At 44.2% G+C, this 9,574-nt stretch overlaps 28 non-coding genes across 28 annotated transcripts; all 28 read left to right on the top strand.

Moving 5' to 3' along the window:
• Positions 1–195: 195 nt before the first annotated feature.
• On the top strand, positions 196–314 carry LOC126659085 (5S ribosomal RNA). Its single transcript, XR_007634642.1, has one exon. It is a non-coding gene; the product is annotated as a 5S ribosomal RNA (ribosomal RNA).
• Positions 315–535: 221 nt separating this feature from the next.
• On the top strand, positions 536–654 carry LOC126658779 (5S ribosomal RNA). Its single transcript, XR_007634353.1, has one exon. It is a non-coding gene; the product is annotated as a 5S ribosomal RNA (ribosomal RNA).
• A 214-nt stretch (positions 655–868) lies between these two features.
• On the top strand, positions 869–987 carry LOC126659084 (5S ribosomal RNA). Its single transcript, XR_007634641.1, has one exon. It is a non-coding gene; the product is annotated as a 5S ribosomal RNA (ribosomal RNA).
• A 221-nt stretch (positions 988–1,208) lies between these two features.
• Positions 1,209–1,327, top strand: LOC126658804 (5S ribosomal RNA). The gene has a single exon (XR_007634377.1). It is a non-coding gene; the product is annotated as a 5S ribosomal RNA (ribosomal RNA).
• A 214-nt stretch (positions 1,328–1,541) lies between these two features.
• LOC126658178 (5S ribosomal RNA) lies at positions 1,542–1,660 on the top strand. Its single transcript, XR_007633775.1, has one exon. It is a non-coding gene; the product is annotated as a 5S ribosomal RNA (ribosomal RNA).
• Positions 1,661–1,874: 214 nt separating this feature from the next.
• LOC126659083 (5S ribosomal RNA) lies at positions 1,875–1,993 on the top strand. Its single transcript, XR_007634640.1, has one exon. It is a non-coding gene; the product is annotated as a 5S ribosomal RNA (ribosomal RNA).
• Positions 1,994–2,207: 214 nt separating this feature from the next.
• On the top strand, positions 2,208–2,326 carry LOC126658177 (5S ribosomal RNA). The gene has a single exon (XR_007633774.1). It is a non-coding gene; the product is annotated as a 5S ribosomal RNA (ribosomal RNA).
• A 214-nt stretch (positions 2,327–2,540) lies between these two features.
• On the top strand, positions 2,541–2,659 carry LOC126658176 (5S ribosomal RNA). The gene has a single exon (XR_007633773.1). It is a non-coding gene; the product is annotated as a 5S ribosomal RNA (ribosomal RNA).
• Positions 2,660–2,873: 214 nt separating this feature from the next.
• On the top strand, positions 2,874–2,992 carry LOC126659082 (5S ribosomal RNA). Its single transcript, XR_007634639.1, has one exon. It is a non-coding gene; the product is annotated as a 5S ribosomal RNA (ribosomal RNA).
• A 221-nt stretch (positions 2,993–3,213) lies between these two features.
• On the top strand, positions 3,214–3,332 carry LOC126659080 (5S ribosomal RNA). Its single transcript, XR_007634637.1, has one exon. It is a non-coding gene; the product is annotated as a 5S ribosomal RNA (ribosomal RNA).
• Positions 3,333–3,546: 214 nt separating this feature from the next.
• Positions 3,547–3,665, top strand: LOC126659079 (5S ribosomal RNA). The gene has a single exon (XR_007634636.1). It is a non-coding gene; the product is annotated as a 5S ribosomal RNA (ribosomal RNA).
• A 214-nt stretch (positions 3,666–3,879) lies between these two features.
• Positions 3,880–3,998, top strand: LOC126658174 (5S ribosomal RNA). The gene has a single exon (XR_007633772.1). It is a non-coding gene; the product is annotated as a 5S ribosomal RNA (ribosomal RNA).
• Positions 3,999–4,219: 221 nt separating this feature from the next.
• Positions 4,220–4,338, top strand: LOC126659078 (5S ribosomal RNA). Its single transcript, XR_007634635.1, has one exon. It is a non-coding gene; the product is annotated as a 5S ribosomal RNA (ribosomal RNA).
• A 221-nt stretch (positions 4,339–4,559) lies between these two features.
• LOC126658172 (5S ribosomal RNA) lies at positions 4,560–4,678 on the top strand. The gene has a single exon (XR_007633770.1). It is a non-coding gene; the product is annotated as a 5S ribosomal RNA (ribosomal RNA).
• A 221-nt stretch (positions 4,679–4,899) lies between these two features.
• Positions 4,900–5,018, top strand: LOC126659077 (5S ribosomal RNA). Its single transcript, XR_007634634.1, has one exon. It is a non-coding gene; the product is annotated as a 5S ribosomal RNA (ribosomal RNA).
• A 214-nt stretch (positions 5,019–5,232) lies between these two features.
• Positions 5,233–5,351, top strand: LOC126658171 (5S ribosomal RNA). The gene has a single exon (XR_007633769.1). It is a non-coding gene; the product is annotated as a 5S ribosomal RNA (ribosomal RNA).
• Positions 5,352–5,565: 214 nt separating this feature from the next.
• LOC126658170 (5S ribosomal RNA) lies at positions 5,566–5,684 on the top strand. The gene has a single exon (XR_007633768.1). It is a non-coding gene; the product is annotated as a 5S ribosomal RNA (ribosomal RNA).
• A 221-nt stretch (positions 5,685–5,905) lies between these two features.
• Positions 5,906–6,024, top strand: LOC126659076 (5S ribosomal RNA). The gene has a single exon (XR_007634633.1). It is a non-coding gene; the product is annotated as a 5S ribosomal RNA (ribosomal RNA).
• Positions 6,025–6,245: 221 nt separating this feature from the next.
• Positions 6,246–6,364, top strand: LOC126658370 (5S ribosomal RNA). The gene has a single exon (XR_007633959.1). It is a non-coding gene; the product is annotated as a 5S ribosomal RNA (ribosomal RNA).
• Positions 6,365–6,585: 221 nt separating this feature from the next.
• LOC126659075 (5S ribosomal RNA) lies at positions 6,586–6,704 on the top strand. The gene has a single exon (XR_007634632.1). It is a non-coding gene; the product is annotated as a 5S ribosomal RNA (ribosomal RNA).
• Positions 6,705–6,925: 221 nt separating this feature from the next.
• LOC126658169 (5S ribosomal RNA) lies at positions 6,926–7,044 on the top strand. The gene has a single exon (XR_007633767.1). It is a non-coding gene; the product is annotated as a 5S ribosomal RNA (ribosomal RNA).
• A 221-nt stretch (positions 7,045–7,265) lies between these two features.
• On the top strand, positions 7,266–7,384 carry LOC126659074 (5S ribosomal RNA). The gene has a single exon (XR_007634631.1). It is a non-coding gene; the product is annotated as a 5S ribosomal RNA (ribosomal RNA).
• Positions 7,385–7,605: 221 nt separating this feature from the next.
• LOC126659073 (5S ribosomal RNA) lies at positions 7,606–7,724 on the top strand. The gene has a single exon (XR_007634630.1). It is a non-coding gene; the product is annotated as a 5S ribosomal RNA (ribosomal RNA).
• A 221-nt stretch (positions 7,725–7,945) lies between these two features.
• On the top strand, positions 7,946–8,064 carry LOC126659072 (5S ribosomal RNA). Its single transcript, XR_007634629.1, has one exon. It is a non-coding gene; the product is annotated as a 5S ribosomal RNA (ribosomal RNA).
• Positions 8,065–8,278: 214 nt separating this feature from the next.
• LOC126658168 (5S ribosomal RNA) lies at positions 8,279–8,397 on the top strand. Its single transcript, XR_007633766.1, has one exon. It is a non-coding gene; the product is annotated as a 5S ribosomal RNA (ribosomal RNA).
• Positions 8,398–8,618: 221 nt separating this feature from the next.
• LOC126659071 (5S ribosomal RNA) lies at positions 8,619–8,737 on the top strand. The gene has a single exon (XR_007634628.1). It is a non-coding gene; the product is annotated as a 5S ribosomal RNA (ribosomal RNA).
• Positions 8,738–8,959: 222 nt separating this feature from the next.
• Positions 8,960–9,078, top strand: LOC126658265 (5S ribosomal RNA). Its single transcript, XR_007633857.1, has one exon. It is a non-coding gene; the product is annotated as a 5S ribosomal RNA (ribosomal RNA).
• A 220-nt stretch (positions 9,079–9,298) lies between these two features.
• Positions 9,299–9,417, top strand: LOC126658778 (5S ribosomal RNA). The gene has a single exon (XR_007634352.1). It is a non-coding gene; the product is annotated as a 5S ribosomal RNA (ribosomal RNA).
• The last annotated feature ends 157 nt before the right edge of the window (positions 9,418–9,574 follow it).

The raw sequence follows: 9,574 nt of genomic DNA, 5'->3' as shown, positions 1-9,574 counted from the left end.
TTTCTATTATTACTATCGCCGAGAGACAAACAGAACGAGTAACGAGTAACGAGTAACGATGAATTGCAATTCAGGGACCAAACGGGAAATATGGAAAAAGTTCAGGGACCAAAACGTACTTTTAAAGATAGTTTTTATTTTGGTTGAATGAGTTGCAAGGCAGCGGATATATGCGATGATCGTGCAAGGTATGACGGGTGCGATCATACCAGCACTAATGCACCGGATCCCATCAGAACTCCGAAGTTAAACGTGCTTGGGCGAGAGCAGTACTAGGATGGGTGACCTCCTGGGAAGTCCTCGTGTTGCACCCCTTTTTCGCTTTTTTTGAACTGCGTTTTTTCTATTATTACTATCGCCGAGAGACAAACAGAACGAGTAACGAGTAACGAGTAACGATGAATTGCAATTCAGGGACCAAACGGGAAATATGGAAAAAGTTCAGGGACCAAAACGTACTTTTAAAGATAGTTTTTATTTTGGTTGAATGAGTTGCAAGGCAGCGGATATATGCGATGATCGTGCAAGGTATGACCGGTGCGATCATACCGGCACTAATGCAACGGATCCCATCAGAACTCCGAAGATAAACGTGCTTGGGCGAGAGCAGTACTAGGATGGGTGACCTCCTGGGAAGTCCTCGTGTTGCACCCCTTTTTCGCTTTTTTTGAACTGCGTTTTTTCTATTATTACTATCGCCGAGAGACAAACAGAACGAGTAACGAGTAACGATGAATTGCAATTCAGGGACCAAACGGGAAATATGGAAAAAGTTCAGGGACCAAAACGTACTTTTAAAGATAGTTTTTATTTTGGTTGAATGAGTTGCAAGGCAGCGGATATATGCGATGATCGTGCAAGGTATGACGGGTGCGATCATACCAGCACTAATGCACCGGATCCCATCAGAACTCCGAAGTTAAACGTGCTTGGGCGAGAGCAGTACTAGGATGGGTGACCTCCTGGGAAGTCCTCGTGTTGCACCCCTTTTTCGCTTTTTTTGAACTGCGTTTTTTCTATTATTACTATCGCCGAGAGACAAACAGAACGAGTAACGAGTAACGAGTAACGATGAATTGCAATTCAGGGACCAAACGGGAAATATGGAAAAAGTTCAGGGACCAAAACGTACTTTTAAAGATAGTTTTTATTTTGGTTGAATGAGTTGCAAGGCAGCGGATATATGCGATGATCGTGTAAGGTATGACTGGTGCGATCATACCAGCACTAATGCACCGGAACCCATCAGAACTCCGAAGTCAAACGTGCTTGGGCGAGAGCATTACTAGGATGGGTGACCTCCTGGGAAGTCCTCGTGTTGCACCCCTTTTTCGCTTTTTTTGAACTGCGTTTTTTCTATTATTACTATCGCCGAGAGACAAACAGAACGAGTAACGACTAACGATGAATTGCAATTCAGGGACCAAACGGGAAATATGGAAAAAGTTCAGGGACCAAAACGTACTTTTAAAGATAGTTTTTATTTTGGTTGAATGAGTTGCAAGGCAGCGGATATATGCGATGATCGTGCAAGGTATGACGGGTGCGATCATACCAGCACTAATGCACCGGATCCCATCAGAACTCCGAAGATAAACGTGCTTGGGCGAGAGCAGTACTAGGATGGGTGACCTCCTGGGAAGTCCTCGTGTTGCACCCCTTTTTCGCTTTTTTTGAACTGCGTTTTTTCTATTATTACTATCCCCGAGAGACAAACAGAACGAGTAACGAGTAACGATGAATTGCAATTCAGGGACCAAACGGGAAATATGGAAAAAGTTCAGGGATCAAAACGTACTTTTAAAGATAGTTTTTATTTTGGTTGAATGAGTTGCAAGGCAGCGGATATATGCGATGATCGTGCAAGGTATGACGGGTGCGATCATACCAGCACTAATGCACCGGATCCCATCAGAACTCCGAAGTTAAACGTGCTTGGGCGAGAGCAGTACTAGGATGGGTGACCTCCTGGGAAGTCCTCGTGTTGCACCCCTTTTTCGCTTTTTTTGAACTGCGTTTTTTCTATTATTACTATCCCCGAGAGACAAACAGAACGAGTAACGAGTAACGATGAATTGCAATTCAGGGACCAAACGGGAAATATGGAAAAAGTTCAGGGACCAAAACGTACTTTTAAAGATAGTTTTTATTTTGGTTGAATGAGTTGCAAGGCAGCGGATATATGCGATGATCGTGCAAGGTATGACGGGTGCGATCATACCAGCACTAATGCACCGGATCCCATCAGAACTCCGAAGATAAACGTGCTTGGGCGAGAGCAGTACTAGGATGGGTGACCTCCTGGGAAGTCCTCGTGTTGCACCCCTTTTTCGCTTTTTTTGAACTGCGTTTTTTCTATTATTACTATCGCCGAGAGACAAACAGAACGAGTAACGAGTAACGATGAATTGCAATTCAGGGACCAAACGGGAAATATGGAAAAAGTTCAGGGACCAAAACGTACTTTTAAAGATAGTTTTTATTTTGGTTGAATGAGTTGCAAGGCAGCGGATATATGCGATGATCGTGCAAGGTATGACGGGTGCGATCATACCAGCACTAATGCACCGGATCCCATCAGAACTCCGAAGATAAACGTGCTTGGGCGAGAGCAGTACTAGGATGGGTGACCTCCTGGGAAGTCCTCGTGTTGCACCCCTTTTTCGCTTTTTTTGAACTGCGTTTTTTCTATTATTACTATCCCCGAGAGACAAACAGAACGAGTAACGAGTAACGATGAATTGCAATTCAGGGACCAAACGGGAAATATGGAAAAAGTTCAGGGACCAAAACGTACTTTTAAAGATAGTTTTTATTTTGGTTGAATGAGTTGCAAGGCAGCGGATATATGCGATGATCGTGCAAGGTATGACGGGTGCGATCATACCAGCACTAATGCACCGGATCCCATCAGAACTCCGAAGTTAAACGTGCTTGGGCGAGAGCAGTACTAGGATGGGTGACCTCCTGGGAAGTCCTCGTGTTGCACCCCTTTTTCGCTTTTTTTGAACTGCGTTTTTTCTATTATTACTATCGCCGAGAGACAAACAGAACGAGTAACGAGTAACGAGTAACGATGAATTGCAATTCAGGGACCAAACGGGAAATATGGAAAAAGTTCAGGGACCAAAACGTACTTTTAAAGATAGTTTTTATTTTGGTTGAATGAGTTGCAAGGCAGCGGATATATGCGATGATCGTGCAAGGTATGACGGGTGCGATCATACCAGCACTAATGCACCGGATCCCATCAGAACTCCGAAGTTAAACGTGCTTGGGCGAGAGCAGTACTAGGATGGGTGACCTCCTGGGAAGTCCTCGTGTTGCACCCCTTTTTCGCTTTTTTTGAACTGCGTTTTTTCTATTATTACTATCCCCGAGAGACAAACAGAACGAGTAACGAGTAACGATGAATTGCAATTCAGGGACCAAACGGGAAATATGGAAAACGTTCAGGGACCAAAACGTACTTTTAAAGATAGTTTTTATTTTGGTTGAATGAGTTGCAAGGCAGCGGATATATGCGATGATCGTGCAAGGTATGACGGGTGCGATCATACCAGCACTAATGCACCGGATCCCATCAGAACTCCGAAGTTAAACGTGCTTGGGCGAGAGCAGTACTAGGATGGGTGACCTCCTGGGAAGTCCTCGTGTTGCACCCCTTTTTCGCTTTTTTTGAACTGCGTTTTTTCTATTATTACTATCGCCGAGAGACAAACAGAACGAGTAACGAGTAACGATGAATTGCAATTCAGGGACCAAACGGGAAATATGGAAAAAGTTCAGGGACCAAAACGTACTTTTAAAGATAGTTTTTATTTTGGTTGAATGAGTTGCAAGGCAGCGGATATATGCGATGATCGTGCAAGGTATGACGGGTGCGATCATACCAGCACTAATGCACCGGATCCCATCAGAACTCCGAAGATAAACGTGCTTGGGCGAGAGCAGTACTAGGATGGGTGACCTCCTGGGAAGTCCTCGTGTTGCACCCCTTTTTCGCTTTTTTTGAACTGCGTTTTTTCTATTATTACTATCCCCGAGAGACAAACAGAACGAGTAACGAGTAACGAGTAACGATGAATTGCAATTCAGGGACCAAACGGGAAATATGGAAAAAGTTCAGGGACCAAAACGTACTTTTAAAGATAGTTTTTATTTTGGTTGAATGAGTTGCAAGGCAGCGGATATATGCGATGATCGTGCAAGGTATGACGGGTGCGATCATACCAGCACTAATGCACCGGATCCCATCAGAACTCCGAAGTTAAACGTGCTTGGGCGAGAGCAGTACTAGGATGGGTGACCTCCTGGGAAGTCCTCGTGTTGCACCCCTTTTTCGCTTTTTTTGAACTGCGTTTTTTCTATTATTACTATCGCCGAGAGACAAACAGAACGAGTAACGAGTAACGAGTAATGATGAATTGCAATTCAGGGACCAAACGGGAAATATGGAAAAAGTTCAGGGACCAAAACGTACTTTTAAAGATAGTTTTTATTTTGGTTGAATGAGTTGCAAGGCAGCGGATATATGCGATGATCGTGCAAGGTATGACGGGTGCGATCATACCAGCACTAATGCACCGGATCCCATCAGAACTCCGAAGATAAACGTGCTTGGGCGAGAGCAGTACTAGGATGGGTGACCTCCTGGGAAGTCCTCGTGTTGCACCCCTTTTTCGCTTTTTTTGAACTGCGTTTTTTCTATTATTACTATCGCCGAGAGACAAACAGAACGAGTAACGAGTAACGAGTAACGATGAATTGCAATTCAGGGACCAAACGGGAAATATGGAAAAAGTTCAGGGACCAAAACGTACTTTTAAAGATAGTTTTTATTTTGGTTGAATGAGTTGCAAGGCAGCGGATATATGCGATGATCGTGCAAGGTATGACGGGTGCGATCATACCAGCACTAATGCACCGGATCCCATCAGAACTCCGAAGTTAAACGTGCTTGGGCGAGAGCAGTACTAGGATGGGTGACCTCCTGGGAAGTCCTCGTGTTGCACCCCTTTTTCGCTTTTTTTGAACTGCGTTTTTTCTATTATTACTATCCCCGAGAGACAAACAGAACGAGTAACGAGTAACGATGAATTGCAATTCAGGGACCAAACGGGAAATATGGAAAAAGTTCAGGGACCAAAACGTACTTTTAAAGATAGTTTTTATTTTGGTTGAATGAGTTGCAAGGCAGCGGATATATGCGATGATCGTGCAAGGTATGACGGGTGCGATCATACCAGCACTAATGCACCGGATCCCATCAGAACTCCGAAGATAAACGTGCTTGGGCGAGAGCAGTACTAGGATGGGTGACCTCCTGGGAAGTCCTCGTGTTGCACCCCTTTTTCGCTTTTTTTGAACTGCGTTTTTTCTATTATTACTATCGCCGAGAGACAAACAGAACGAGTAACGAGTAACGATGAATTGCAATTCAGGGACCAAACGGGAAATATGGAAAAAGTTCAGGGACCAAAACGTACTTTTAAAGATAGTTTTTATTTTGGTTGAATGAGTTGCAAGGCAGCGGATATATGCGATGATCGTGCAAGGTATGACGGGTGCGATCATACCAGCACTAATGCACCGGATCCCATCAGAACTCCGAAGATAAACGTGCTTGGGCGAGAGCAGTACTAGGATGGGTGACCTCCTGGGAAGTCCTCGTGTTGCACCCCTTTTTCGCTTTTTTTGAACTGCGTTTTTTCTATTATTACTATCCCCGAGAGACAAACAGAACGAGTAACGAGTAACGAGTAACGATGAATTGCAATTCAGGGACCAAACGGGAAATATGGAAAAAGTTCAGGGACCAAAACGTACTTTTAAAGATAGTTTTTATTTTGGTTGAATGAGTTGCAAGGCAGCGGATATATGCGATGATCGTGCAAGGTATGACGGGTGCGATCATACCAGCACTAATGCACCGGATCCCATCAGAACTCCGAAGTTAAACGTGCTTGGGCGAGAGCAGTACTAGGATGGGTGACCTCCTGGGAAGTCCTCGTGTTGCACCCCTTTTTCGCTTTTTTTGAACTGCGTTTTTTCTATTATTACTATCGCCGAGAGACAAACAGAACGAGTAACGAGTAACGAGTAATGATGAATTGCAATTCAGGGACCAAACGGGAAATATGGAAAAAGTTCAGGGACCAAAACGTACTTTTAAAGATAGTTTTTATTTTGGTTGAATGAGTTGCAAGGCAGCGGATATATGCGATGATCGTGCAAGGTATGACGGGTGCGATCATACCAGCACTAATGCACCGGATCCCATCAAAACTCCGAAGTTAAACGTGCTTGGGCGAGAGCAGTACTAGGATGGGTGACCTCCTGGGAAGTCCTCGTGTTGCACCCCTTTTTCGCTTTTTTTGAACTGCGTTTTTTCTATTATTACTATCGCCGAGAGACAAACAGAACGAGTAACGAGTAACGAGTAACGATGAATTGCAATTCAGGGACCAAACGGGAAATATGGAAAAAGTTCAGGGACCAAAACGTACTTTTAAAGATAGTTTTTATTTTGGTTGAATGAGTTGCAAGGCAGCGGATATATGCGATGATCGTGCAAGGTATGACGGGTGCGATCATACCAGCACTAATGCACCGGATCCCATCAGAACTCCGAAGTTAAACGTGCTTGGGCGAGAGCAGTACTAGGATGGGTGACCTCCTGGGAAGTCCTCGTGTTGCACCCCTTTTTCGCTTTTTTTGAACTGCGTTTTTTCTATTATTACTATCGCCGAGAGACAAACAGAACGAGTAACGAGTAACGAGTAATGATGAATTGCAATTCAGGGACCAAACGGGAAATATGGAAAAAGTTCAGGGACCAAAACGTACTTTTAAAGATAGTTTTTATTTTGGTTGAATGAGTTGCAAGGCAGCGGATATATGCGATGATCGTGCAAGGTATGACGGGTGCGATCATACCAGCACTAATGCACCGGATCCCATCAGAACTCCGAAGATAAACGTGCTTGGGCGAGAGCAGTACTAGGATGGGTGACCTCCTGGGAAGTCCTCGTGTTGCACCCCTTTTTCGCTTTTTTTGAACTGCGTTTTTTCTATTATTACTATCCCCGAGAGACAAACAGAACGAGTAACGAGTAACGAGTAACGATGAATTGCAATTCAGGGACCAAACGGGAAATATGGAAAAAGTTCAGGGACCAAAACGTACTTTTAAAGATAGTTTTTATTTTGGTTGAATGAGTTGCAAGGCAGCGGATATATGCGATGATCGTGCAAGGTATGACGGGTGCGATCATACCAGCACTAATGCACCGGATCCCATCAGAACTCCGAAGTTAAACGTGCTTGGGCGAGAGCAGTACTAGGATGGGTGACCTCCTGGGAAGTCCTCGTGTTGCACCCCTTTTTCGCTTTTTTTGAACTGCGTTTTTTCTATTATTACTATCGCCGAGAGACAAACAGAACGAGTAACGAGTAACGAGTAACGATGAATTGCAATTCAGGGACCAAACGGGAAATATGGAAAAAGTTCAGGGACCAAAACGTACTTTTAAAGATAGTTTTTATTTTGGTTGAATGAGTTGCAAGGCAGCGGATATATGCGATGATCGTGCAAGGTATGACGGGTGCGATCATACCAGCACTAATGCACCGGATCCCATCAGAACTCCGAAGTTAAACGTGCTTGGGCGAGAGCAGTACTAGGATGGGTGACCTCCTGGGAAGTCCTCGTGTTGCACCCCTTTTTCGCTTTTTTTGAACTGCGTTTTTTCTATTATTACTATCGCCGAGAGACAAACAGAACGAGTAACGAGTAACGAGTAACGATGAATTGCAATTCAGGGACCAAACGGGAAATATGGAAAAAGTTCAGGGACCAAAACGTACTTTTAAAGAGAGTTTTTATTTTGGTTGAATGAGTTGCAAGGCAGCGGATATATGCGATGATCGTGCAAGGTATGACGGGTGCGATCATACCAGCACTAATGCACCGGATCCCATCAGAACTCCGAAGTTAAACGTGCTTGGGCGAGAGCAGTACTAGGATGGGTGACCTCCTGGGAAGTCCTCGTGTTGCACCCCTTTTTCGCTTTTTTTGAACTGCGTTTTTTCTATTATTACTATCGCCGAGAGACAAACAGAACGAGTAACGAGTAACGATGAATTGCAATTCAGGGACCAAACGGGAAATATGGAAAAAGTTCAGGGACCAAAACGTACTTTTAAAGATAGTTTTTATTTTGGTTGAATGAGTTGCAAGGCAGCGGATATATGCGATGATCGTGCAAGGTATGACGGGTGCGATCATACCAGCACTAATGCACCGGATCCCATCAGAACTCCGAAGATAAACGTGCTTGGGCGAGAGCAGTACTAGGATGGGTGACCTCCTGGGAAGTCCTCGTGTTGCACCCCTTTTTCGCTTTTTTTGAACTGCGTTTTTTCTATTATTACTATCCCCGAGAGACAAACAGAACGAGTAACGAGTAACGAGTAACGATGAATTGCAATTCAGGGACCAAACGGGAAATATGGAAAAAGTTCAGGGACCAAAACGTACTTTTAAAGATAGTTTTTATTTTGGTTGAATGAGTTGCAAGGCAGCGGATATATGCGATGATCGTGCAAGGTATGACGGGTGCGATCATACCAGCACTAATGCACCGGATCCCATCAGAACTCCGAAGTTAAACGTGCTTGGGCGAGAGCAGTACTAGGATGGGTGACCTCCTGGGAAGTCCTCGTGTTGCACCCCTTTTTCGCTTTTTTTGAACTGCGTTTTTTCTATTATTACTATCGCCGAGAGACAAACAGAACGAGTAACGAGTAACGAGTAACGATGAATTGCAATTCAGGGACCAAACGGGAAATATGGAAAAAGTTCAGGGACCAAAACGTACTTTTAAAGATAGTTTTTTATTTTGGTTGAATGAGTTGCAAGGCAGCGGATATATGCGATGATCGTGCAAGGTATGACGGGTGCGATCATACCAGCACTAATGCACCGGATCCCATCAGAACTCCGAAGTTAAACGTGCTTGGGCGAGAGCAGTACTAGGATGGGTGACCTCCTGGGAAGTCCTCGTGTTGCAACCTTTTTCGCTTTTTTTGAACTGCGTTTTTTCTATTATTACTATCGCCGAGAGACAAACAGAACGAGTAACGAGTAACGAGTAACGATGAATTGCAATTCAGGGACCAAACGGGAAATATGGAAAAAGTTCAGGGACCAAAACGTACTTTTAAAGATAGTTTTTATTTTGGTTGAATGAGTTGCAAGGCAGCGGATATATGCGATGATCGTGCAAGGTATGACCGGTGCGATCATACCGGCACTAATGCAACGGATCCCATCAGAACTCCGAAGATAAACGTGCTTGGGCGAGAGCAGTACTAGGATGGGTGACCTCCTGGGAAGTCCTCGTGTTGCACCCCTTTTTCGCTTTTTTTGAACTGCGTTTTTTCTATTATTACTATCGCCGAGAGACAAACAGAACGAGTAACGAGTAACGATGAATTGCAATTCAGGGACCAAACGGGAAATATGGAAAAAGTTCAGGGACCAAAACGTACTTTTAAAGATAGTTTTTAT

Source organism: Mercurialis annua, linkage group LG7 (genome assembly GCF_937616625.2).
Source record: "Mercurialis annua linkage group LG7, ddMerAnnu1.2, whole genome shotgun sequence".
Classification (NCBI taxonomy): Eukaryota; Viridiplantae; Streptophyta; class Magnoliopsida; order Malpighiales; family Euphorbiaceae; genus Mercurialis; species Mercurialis annua.
The sequence above is the reverse complement of the archived record's forward strand: the minus strand, read 5'-3'. Positions and strand labels throughout refer to the sequence as shown.